Raw genomic sequence first — 12,553 nt, forward strand, 5'->3', positions numbered from 1 at the left:
TGCAGGGGGAGGAGCCAAGATGGCGGAGGAATAGGACGGGGAGACCACTTTCTCCCCTACAAATTCAGCGAAAGAACAATTGAACGCAGAGCAAACTTCACAAAACAACTTCTGATTGCTAGCTGAGGTTGTCAGGCGCCCAGAAAAGCAACCCATTGTCTTCGAAAGGAGGTAGGACAAAATATAAAAGATAAAAAGAGAGACAAAAGAGCTAAGGACGGAGATCCGTCCCAGGAAGGGAGTCTTAACAGAGGAAGTTTCCAAACACCAGGAAACCCTCGCACTGGTGGGTCTGGGATAAGTTTTTGAATCTCGGAGGGCAACCTAACTGGGAGAGGAAGAATAAATAAAACCCACAGATTATGTGCCTAAAAGCAACTCCCAACAGAAAAGTACCCCAGACGCCCGCATCTGCTACCAGCAAGTGGGGGTGGAACGGAGAGGAGCGGGCAGCATTGCTCAGGGTAAGGACCGGGCCTGAGTGCCCTGAGGACAATCGGAGGGAGCTTTTGTGAGTTACCAACTTAAACTGTGGGATAGCAAGAGAGAGAGAGAAAATTAACCAGCCCGAACACGCTGCCGGCCGTTCGCAGAACAAAGGGACCGAGCAAGTCCAGAGAAGAGCTCGCAGGCTGCAAACCGGCCCAGCCCCACAGGAGGCAGGAGGCAGGGGGGAGGGGAAAGGGGCAGGCTCGGCCCCAAGGACCACATCCCCTACCACACTGCAAACAGGCCTCCAGTTTCTAATCAAAGACCTCCTGAGATTCTGGATGGTCGACATCCGCCGGGAGGGTCATGGCGAGACACAGGGCGCATGCACCCGACCAGCGCGGGCGGGGACTGGGGCTGGGGCCGTGGAGGGGAGAAGGCGCACGCACCCGACTGGCGTGGGCGGAAACTGAGACTGTGACCACGGAGGGGAGAAGGCACGCCGCACCCGGGGAGAGTGCGCCCGTCAAGCTCCGGGCTGCCTGAGCCACTCGGGCAAGGAAGGCACAAAAAGCAGGCGCAGCTGAGTCCACGCTTTTGTGGAACACCTGAGGTCTGGAACAGCGTGCAGTGCAGGGCACGCTCCATATAGAACAACTGGGAGCCTGAGCAGTGTAGACAGGGAAAGCAGCGCCAGCCCCTCACCGCAGCACAACGGAACTAGCAACCTGAATAAGAGACCACCTCCGCCCGCCTGTGTCAGGGCTGAAATTAGGCATGGAAGAGCCCGGCAAACAGAAGCCAAATAAACAAAGGGAACCACTTAAGAAGGAACTGGTGCATCAGATTAAAATCCCTGTACATAACACCGAGTACACCGGAAGGGGCCTGTAGATATGGAGAAGTGTAAGCTGGAACGAGGAGCTATCTGAAACTGAACTGAACCCAAACTGACCACAGCAGCTCCAGAGAAATTCCTAGATATATTTTTACTTTATTTTCTTTTTTCTTTTTTCTCTTTTATTTTCTTTTAAAATTCCCTATTACTCCCACATTACTCCTTAACTTTCAATTTCATAGATTTTTATGATTTTTTTAATTAGGAAAATTTTTTCTTGTTTTTTTTTTCTTTTTCTCTGCTTTTTTCTATTTTTCTTTTTCTCTTATTTCCTTTTAAAGTCCTCTATTACTCCTCTACTACTCCTTAATTTTCATTTTCTTACACTATAACCTTACAAAAAAAACAAGAGAGAAGCCCTGTTTTTAAACCGAACTTCCTATATATTTCTAAAATTTTTTGTGTGTTTTGGTTTTTGTTTTTAATATTGTATTTTTAAGAGTCTAACCTCTACTCTAGATTCTTACTGTTTGTTTTTCAGTATGTGATATAAAGTTTGGACATTTAAGAATCCAATATTTAGTTCCCATTTTTATTCAGGAGTGTGTTGATTACTCTCTCCCACTCTTGACTCTCCGTTTTCTATGTCAGAACACCTCTATTTCCTCCTTTCCCCTTCTCTTCCCAATACAACTCTGTGAATCTTTGTGGGAGTCTGGGCTATGGAGAACACTCTGGGAACAGACAACTGCGTAGATCTGTCTCTCTCCTCTTGAGTCGCCCTTTTTCTCCTCCTGCTCATCTCTATCTCCCTCCTCCCTCTCCTCTTCTTCATGTAACTCTGTGAACCTCTCTGGGTGTCCCTCATGGGGGAGAATCTTTTCACCATTAACCTAGAAGTTTTATTATCAGTGCTGTATAGTTGGAGAAGTCTTGAGACTACTGGAAGAATAAAACTGAAATCCAGAGGCAGGAGACTTAAGCCCAAAACCTGAACACCAGAAAACTCCTTGACTACAGGGAACTTTAAGTAATAACAGACCGTCCAAAAACCTCCCTACCTACACTGAAACCAGCCACCACCCAAGAGCCAGTAAGTTTTAGAAAAAGACATACCATGCACATTCTCCAGCAACACAGGAACATAGCCCTGAGCATCAACATACAGGCTGCCCAAAGTCACACCTAACACATAGACCCATCTCAAAACTCATTACTGGGCACTCCATTGCACTCCAGAGAGAAGAAATCTGGTTCCACGCACCAGAACACCGATGCAAGCTTCCCTAATCAGGAAACCTTGACAAGCCAATTGTCCAACCCCACCCACTGGGTGAAACCTCCACAATAAAAAGGAACCACAGACCTCCAGAATACAGAAAGCCCACTCCAGACACAGCAATCTAAACAAGATGAAAAGGCAGAGAAATACCCAACAGGTAAAGGAACATGAAAAATGCCCACCAAGTCAAACAAAAGAGGAGGAGATAGGGAATCTACCTGAAAAAGAATTTAGAATAATGATAATAAAAATGATCCAAAATCTTGAAAACAAAATGGAGTTACAGATAAATAGCCTGGAGAGAAAGATTGAGAAGATGCAAGAAATGTTTAATAAAGACCTGGAAAAAATAAAAAAGAGTCAATTAAAAATGAATAATGCAATAAATGAGATCAAAAACACTCTGGAGGGAACCAAGAGTAGAATAACAGAGACAGAAGATAGGATAAGTGAGGTGGAAGATAAAATGGTGGAAATAAATGAAGCAGAGAGGAAAAAAGAAAAAAGAATCAAAAGAAATGAGGACAACCTCAGGGACCTCTGGGACAATGTGAAACACCCCAACATTCGAATCATAGGAGTCCCAGAAGAAGAAGACAAAAAGAAAGGCCATGAGAAAATACTCGAGGAGATAATAGCTGAAAACTTCCCTGAAATGGGGAAGGAAATAGCCACCCAAGTCCGAGAAACCCAGAGAGTCCCAAACAGGATAAACCCAAGGCAAAACACCCCAAGACACATATTAATCAAATTAACAAAGATCAAACACAAAGAACAAATATTAAAAGCAACAAGGGAGAAACAACAAATAACACACAAAGGGATTCCCATAAGGATAACAGCTGATCTATCAATAGAAACCCTCCAGGCCAGAAGGGAATGGCAGGACATACTTAAAGTAATGAAAGAGAACAACCTACAACCTAGATTACTGTACCCAGCAAGGATCTCATTCAAATATGAAGGAGAATTCAAAAGCTTTACAGACAAGCAAAAGCTGAGAGAATTCAGCACCACCAAACCAGCTCTTCAACAAATGCTAAAGGATCTTCTCTAGACAGGAAACACAGAAAGGGTGTATAAACCCGAACCTAAAACAACAAAGTAAATGGCAACGGGACCACACCTATCAATAATTACCTTAAATGTAAATGGGTTGAATGCCCCAACCAAAAGACAAAGACTGGCTGAATGGATACAAACACAAGACCCCTATATATGCTGTCTACAAGAGACCCACCTCAAAACAAGAGACACATACAGACTAAAAGTGAAGGGCTGGAAAAAAATATTTCACACAAACGGAGACCAAAAGAAAGCAGGAGTCACAATACTCATATCAGATAAAATAGACTTTCAAATAAAGGATGTGAAAAGAGACAAAGAAGGACACTACATAATGATCAAAGGATCAACCCAAGAAGAAGATATAACAATTATAAATATATATGCACCCAACATAGGAGCACCACAATATGTACGGCAAACGCTAACGAGTGTGAATAGTAACACAATAATAGTGGGAGACTTTAATACACCACTCACAACTATGGGTAGATCAACTAAACAGAAAATTAACAAGGAAACACAAACCTTAAATGACACAATGGACCAGATAGACCTAATTGATATCTATAGGACATTTCACCCCAAAACAATCAACTTCACCTTTTTTTCAAGTGCACACGGAACCTTCTCCAGAATAGATCACATCCTGGGCCATAAATCTGGTCTTGGAAAATTCAAAAAAATTGAAATCATTCCAAGCATCTTTTCTGACCACAGTGCAGTAAGATTAGATCTCAATTACAGGAAAAAAATTGTTAAAAATTCAAACATATGGAGGCTAAATAACAGGCTTCTGAATAACCAAGAAGTCATAGAAGAAATCAAAAAAGAAATCAAAATATGCATAGAAATGAATGAAAATGAAAACACAACAACCCAAAACCTATGGGACACTGTGCTAAGGGGAAGGTTCATAGCATTACAGGCTTACCTCAAGAAACAAGAAAAAAGCCAAATAAATGACCTAACTCTACACCTAAAGCACTTAGAGAAGGAAGAAATGAAGAACCCCAGGGTTAGTAGAAGGAAAGAAATCTTAAAAATTAGGGCAGAAATAAATGCAAAAGAAACTTAAGAGACCATAGCAAAAATCAACAAAGCTAAAAGCTGGTTTTTGAAAAAATAAACAAAATTGACAAACCATTAGCAAGATTCATTAAGAAACAGAGAAGAACCAAATTAACAAAATTAGAAATGAAAATGGAGAGATCACAACAGACAACACTGAAATACAAAGGATCATAAGAGACTACTACCAGCAGCTCTATGCCAATGAAATGGACAACTTGTAAGAAATGGACAAATTCTTAGAAAAGTATAACTTTCCAAAACTGAACCAGGAAGAAATAGAAGACCTTAACAGAGCCATGACAAGCAAGGAAATTGAAACTGCAATCAGAAATCTTCCAGCAAACAAAAGTCCAGGACCAGATAGCTTCACAGCTGAATTCTACCAAAAATTTAGAGAAGAGCTAACACCTATCTTACTCAAACTCTTCCAGAAAATTGCAGAAGAAGGTAAACTTCCAAACTCATTCTATGAGGCCACCAGCACCCTAATTCCAAAACCAGACAAAGATGCCACAAAAAAAGAAAACTACAAGCCAATATCACTGATGAACATAGATGCAAAAATCCTTAACAAAATTCTAGCAAACAGAATCCAACAACATATTTAAAAAATCATACAGCATGACCAAGTAGGCTTTATCCCAGGAATGCAAGGATTCTTTAATATCTGCAAATCAATCAATGCAATACACCACATTAACAAATTGAAAGATAAAAACCATATGATTATCTCAATAGATGCAAAGAAAGCCTTTGACAAAATTCAACACCCATTTATGATTAAAACTCTCCAGAAAGCAGGAATAGAAGGAACATACCTCAACATAATAAAAGCTATATATGACAAACCCACAGCAAGCATTACCCTCAATGGTGAAAAATTGAAAGCATTGCCCCTGAAATCAGGAACAAGACAAGGGTGCCCACTCTCACCACTACTATTCAATATAGTCTTGGAAGTTTTGGCCACAGCAATCAGAGCAGAAAAAGAAGTAAAAGGAATCCAGATAGGAAAAGAAGAAGTAAAACTCTCACTGTTTGCAGATGACATGATCCTCTACATAGAAAATCCTAAAGACTCTACCAGAAAATTACTAGAGCTAATCAATGAATAAAGTAAAGTTGCAGGATATAAAAGTGACACACAGAAATCCCTTGCATTCCTATACACTAACAATGAGAAAACAGAAAGAGAAATTAAGGAAACAATACCATTCACCATTACAACAAAAAGAATAAAATACTTAGGAGTATATCTACCTAAAGAAACAAAAGACCTATACATAGAAAACTATAAAACATTGATGAAAGAAATCAAAGAGGACACAAACAGATGGAGAAACATACCGTGTTCATGGATTGGAAGAATCAACATTGTCAAAATGGCTATTCTACCCAAAGCAATCTATAGGCTCAATGCAATCCCTATCAAGCTACCAACGGTATTTTTCACAGAACTAGAACAAATAATTTCACAATTTGTATGGAAATACAAAAAACCTCCAATAGCCAAAGCAATCTTGAGAAAGAAGAATGGAACTGGAGGAATCAACCTGCCTGACTTCAGACTCTACTACAAAGCCACAGTCATCAAGACAGTATGGTACTGGCACAAAGACAGAAATATAGATCAATGGAACAGAATAGAAAGCCCAGAGATAAATCCACGTCCCTATGGACACCTTACCTTCAACAAAGGAGGCAATGGATATACAATGGAAAAAAGACAACCTCTTTAACAAGTGGTGCTGGGAAAACTGGTCAACCACTTGTGAAAGAATGAAACTAGAACACTTTCTAACACCATACACAAAAATAAACTCAAAATGGATTAAAGATCTAAATGTAAGAACAGAAACTATAAAACTCCTAGAGGAGAACACAGGCAAAACACTCTCCGACATGAATCACAGCACGATCCTCTATGACCCACCTCCCAGAATATTGGAAATAAAAGCAAAGATAAACAAATGGGACCTAATGAAACTTAAAAGCTTTTGCACAACAAAGGAAACTATAAGCAAGGTGAAAAGACAGTCCTCAGATTGGGAGAAAATAATAGCAAATGAAGCAACAGACAAAGGATTAATCTCAAAAATATACAAGCAACTCCTGCAGCTCAATTCCAGAAAAATAAATAACCCAATCAAAAAATGGGCCAAAGAACTAAACAGACATTTCTCCAAAGAAGACATACAGATGGCTAACAAACACATGAAAAGATGCTCAACATCACTCATTATCAGAGAAATGCACATCAAAACCAAAATGAGGTACCATTACACGCCAGTCAGGTTGGCTGCTATCCAAAAGTCTACAAGCAATAAATGCTGGAGAGGGTGTGGAGAAAAGGGAACCCTCTTACCCTGTTGGTGGGAATGCAAACTAGTACAGCCACTATGGAGAACAGTGTGGAGATTTCTTAAAAAACTGGAAATAGATCTCCCATATGACCCAGCAATACCACTTCTGGGCATGCACACTGAGGAAACCAGATCTGAAAGAGACACGTGCACCCCAATGTTCATTGCAGCACTGTTTATAATAGTCAGGACATGGAAGCAACCTAGATGCCCACCAGCAGATGAATGGATAAGGAAGCTGTGGTACATATACACCATGGAATATTACTCAGCCATTGAAAAGAATTCATTTGAATCAGTTCTAATGAGATGGATGAAACTGGAGCCCATTATACAGAGTGAAGTAAGCCAGAAAGATAAAGAACATTACAGCATACTAACACATATATATGGAATTTAGAAAGATGGTAATGATAACCCTATATGCAAAACAGAAAAAGAGACACAGATGTACAGAACAGACTTTTGGACTCTGTGAGAGAAGGCGAGGGTGGGATGTTTCGAGAGAACAGCATGTATATTATCTATAGTGAAACAGATCACCAGCCGAGGTGGGATGCATGAGACAAGTGCTCGGGCCTGGTGCACTGGGAAGACCCAGAAGAATTGGGTGGAGAGGGAGGTGGGAGGGGGGATCGGGATGGGGAATACATGTAACTCCATGGCTGATTCATGTCAATGTATGACAAAACCCACTGCAATGTTGTGAAGTAATTAGCCTCCAACTAATAAAAATAAATGGGAAAAAAAATAAAATAAAATAAACACAGCTCTTCACTACAGAAACCAGCAAACACCTTCAGAATAAAACAAATTCTCGAAAAGGAGGAACTATAAGGGGGATATAGATGAAACTAGATCTGATCAAAGTAAATGCTTGCTGAAAGTAGAAAAAGTATTCTGAGGGATATGGGTGAGGTGTGTTACTCTTGGCTATAGTTTGTGTGCTTGAAAATGTCCTTTGTTGTTGTTCAGTTGCTAAGTCGTATTTGACTCTTTGCGACCCCATGGACTGCAGCTTGCCAGGCTTCCCTGTCCTCCACTATCTTCCAGAGTTTGCATAGTTCATGTCCATTGAGTCGGTGATGCCATCCAACCACCTCATTCTGTGTTGCCCTCTACTCATTTTTCCTTTCATCTTTCCCAGCATCAGGGTCTTTTCCAATGAGTCAGGTCTTCTCATCAGGTGGCCAAAGTACTGGAGCTTCAGCTTCAGCATCAGTCCTTCCAATGAATATTTAGGGTTGATTTCCTTTAGAATTGACTGTTTTTATTTTCTTGCTGTCCAAGGGACTCGCAAGCGTCTTCTCCAGCACCACAGTTTGAAAGCATCAGTTCTTCAGCACTCAGCCTTCTTTCCGGTCCAACTTTTGTATACATGACTACTGAAAAAAAAACCTAGTTTTGACTATACAGACCTTTGTCAGCAAAGTGATGTCCTTGCTTTTAATACAATGTCTAGGTTTGGCATAGCTTTCCTTCCAAGGAGCAACTGTCTTTTAATTTCATGGCTTCGGTCACCATCTGCAGTGATTTGAGAGCCAAGTCTGTCACTCCTTCTACTTTTTCGCATTCAATTTGCCACTAAGTGATGGGACCAGATACCATGATCTTAGTTTTTTAATGTATTTTCAGGATGCAATCCTTAAGTAATGCTATTCGAAATTATAAATATTTAAAATAAAACAAAACAAAATTGACTAAAATAAAGATTAGTCAAAATTGAATGCTTCATTGATGTATTGATAATGTTGGTGCACACGAGGGTGATGTGTTTTGAGGACTTGTTTATGCATAACTTAAGAACATTCCCTCTGAAGGGTTAATGTAAACCAATTCACTCTTAAGGATGTGGTAAATGAGGGGAAGGGTGGCAGTACAGTGTAAAAACCACATTGGTGCACATGTGATTTCCCCACCACCACCACTACAATATTTATCCCCCCACCTCAAGTAACAACAGTGGAGTAAGTACACCTGGGTTCACCCCCAAAACAACACCCACCCAGGAGGCTTCAAGTTCAGCCCTCTAGGAACTGGGACTTGGAGACTCCTGGATACCCATTTAAATGTCAGTTACCTTATCCCAGGCTCTCAGCCTATTAATTAGAACCCTCTCAAACTGCAAGAGACTTAAGCAAAAGCTTACTTATTGGGCACATACTCAAGTGGTCAAGGAGCAATCTGGCTTCAGACACTGCTGAATTCAGACCTTGAGCAACACCATCAGCAGTGGTTTTTTCCCTCCTCTCAGCTCTGCCTTCCACAGGTTGTCATCATTCTCAAGTCCATGGAGGAGGGGGGTCTTCGGCAGTTCCAGGAAAACTCCTCATGGGCGCAAGGTGGCTGCTACAGCTCCAACTTTACATTCTTGCAGGTTCAAGTTCAGGAACAAGTACAAGAGCCTTTTCTGGTAGCCCCCAAGATTTATTCTGATGGGACAGACTTTGGCCATGTCCCCACTCTTGAAACAATCCCCACGGTCTGGGGGAAATGACCTGCTTCTTAATCTAAGTTTGGGTCACATGTCGTATGCCTGGAACTGAGGATAAAGCCCCACTACGAACACACAGCCAATGAGGAAAAAAATTGGATTTTCGAATGGAATTCTAGGGCTGCTCCTAGAAAAGGGGGACTGATGAATGTGGGAACCATCTACTCATGGGACTGCATGCTAGCAGTAGCCCATCAGTTCCAAAAGTGGAACCAATATATTTCAACCAAGAATGGTAGGATAACTCAGAGAGCCTCCAGATGGTTCTCGTGTATTTCCTAGCATGAATGTTCTTCTAATCCCACATTGAGAAACGTTGCATTACTCAGTTACCCCACAGATATGTCCCATTGGTCCCAATCCACACAAAACTCTACTCACAGCTGGAAAAAAAATAATTAATGCCATTTATTGATTCACCCAACAAATATTTAGAAGTTACCCCCCTAACTCTCTCCAATATCACTGTGTGTACAAAAACAAGAGGGTTTGTTTACCATTGCAATGCATTGCTGTTGTTATTGTCGCTCAGTCACTAAGTCGCTTTCGGCTCTCTGTGACCCCATGGACTGCAGCACGCCAGACTTCCCTGTCCTTCTCTAGCTCCTGGAGTTTGCTCAAACTCATGTCCATTGAGTTGGTGATGCCATCCAACCATCCCTGCAATTCATTGTAATACAGATCAAATCGTCCATCAACAGAAGAATGGATGAACAAAATGTGCTGTGTACAGTGAAACACTGTTAATCCTCAAAAAGGAAGGACATTCTGATATAGGCTGCAATATAGGTGAACCTTGAAGACATTATACTAAGTGAAATATGCTAGACACAAAATAATAAATATTACATAATTCCACTTATATAAGGTGCCTAGAGCAGTCAAATTCATACAGACTGAAATCAGAATGGTGGTGATTAGGGGCTGGAGAGAGGGGGACATGGGGAGTTAGTATGTAATGGGTACAGAGCTTCCATTTAGGATAATGAAAATCTCTGGAGATGGATGGTGGTGACGGATGCACAACAATGTGAATGTACTAATGTCACTGAACTTTACACTTTAAAATGGTCAAAATGGTAAAAAAAAAAAATTAATAAAAAATAAATAAATGTTAAAAAAAAAAAAACAAGACATTATTAGTGAGAGCTGGAAGAGTCAGGAGAAAAAAACAGCAGACTTCAAATTTGGTGTTTTTCTTACAGAAACAAAATAAATAATGTAGCGAGCTTAAAGAAATAGTATAGATCATCAGTGTCATGACTTAGGAACAAGAGAACATCAAAAAGATTTGAAAAAGAAGGAAACACCATACCTAGAAACTTTTTAATGGAACTTAAAATTTAATAGAATAGGGAAAACAGATTATACACAGCTGAGACAGAAACTGGGTAACTTGTTGGATAGTTATGAAGAATTCAACCAGTGTGCAGCAGGAAGAAAATAAAGAGATGAAGACTGAAAGATACAAACCAGGTTAGGCGATAAGGAAGTTACAGTACGAGGGTTGAACATGTGGTTAACCCAAAATTTCAGAAGGAAATATTAGGGGAAACGTGGGAAAGGAGCTATTCAAAGGCATAATTCAGAGTTTCCCAGGTTTTACAAACAAAAGTGTGACAACATTATATGGCAGCCTGGATGGGAGAGGAGTTTGGGGGAGAATGGACGTGTGTGTGTATGACTGAGTCCCTTTGCTGCTCACCTGAAACTATCACCACATTGCTAACTGGCTATGGCGGTGGTTTCGTCGCTAAGTTGCGTCTGACTCTTGCGATCCTGTGGACTGTAACCTGTCAGGCTCCTCTGTCTGTGGGATTCTCCAGGCAAGAATACTGGAGTGGGTTGCCATTTCCTTCTCCAGAGGATCTTCCCGACCCAGGAATCAAACCAGGGTTTCCTGCATTGCAGGCAGATGATTTACCAACTGAGCTATGAGGGAAGCCCGAAATGTGTGTTTTACCGTATATAAAATAGATGGCCAATGAAAGTTCCATGCATGAAGCAAAGCACTCCAAGCCAGTGCTCTGGGACAACCCAGAGGGATGGGTGGGGAGGAAGGTGGGGGGGTACGATTCAGGACACATGTACACTCGTGGCTGATTCATGTCGATGTATGGCAAAAACCACCACAATATTGTAAAGTAATTAGCCTCCAATTAAAATAAATAATTTTTTTAAAAAAGAAACATTTAAAGAATGTACCTCAAAAAAAAAAAAAAAAGAAAGAAAGAAAAAGGATATCAGAAAGGAAGCCTGAACTAGAAGAAGAAAATGAAGGTTCTTTTTTCCCTAACAAAAAATCAAGTAAATTTAAACAAACACTGAGTATATATATATTTTTTAAATCTAACTTGGGGGGGTTAAAATAAATCAAGATAAAACTAGAATTCAAGATAAGAATATCACCTAACAAAGAGCATTCTAAAGGCACAGTATTCTTCAGGTAGAAGATAAGGATATTAATAACCTTTAGAATTTGCTTAGTTAAGTGCACATGCTTTTAAAAAATGAAAGATTTCAAAGGAAACCACTAGCAAAGCAGAAATCCTCTTGAATGAGGAGTTGGTGGGGAGCTGAAGATGGAAGCAAACTAACCAGTAAATGCTGAAGAAGTTCACAGCAGTATCTACTGGGGGAAAGGAACACTGTTTCCTAATGTTTGCTTCCTACTTCAGAAAGGAATTTTTTTTTTAAATTAAGTTGGTAGTTTTCCATAAAACTTAATTGCAACCATTTTTGTTAGCATTTCTTTGAATCTGAGGCACCAGGACCTTCTTTGTGGAGTTTGAGACAATGCAGCTTTATCCCATCCACTGAAATAGCTCTGAAGGGGCAAGAAATAGTAAATTAACCCTCCTACTGCAGGAAAGCCCTCCCCTCCCTGGCACCTCACAACTGTCTCCTTGGACATACTTTTCCAGAACATCTTCCTCATTGAGCCAGGCAGCTAGCGGAGCAGAGGGTGGGGAAACTCCCAGGTGCTTTCCAGGTTGAGCAAGAATGGA

The sequence above is a fragment of the Cervus elaphus genome, chromosome 18 (assembly GCF_910594005.1).
Source record: "Cervus elaphus chromosome 18, mCerEla1.1, whole genome shotgun sequence".
NCBI lineage: Eukaryota > Metazoa > Chordata > Mammalia > Artiodactyla > Cervidae > Cervus > Cervus elaphus.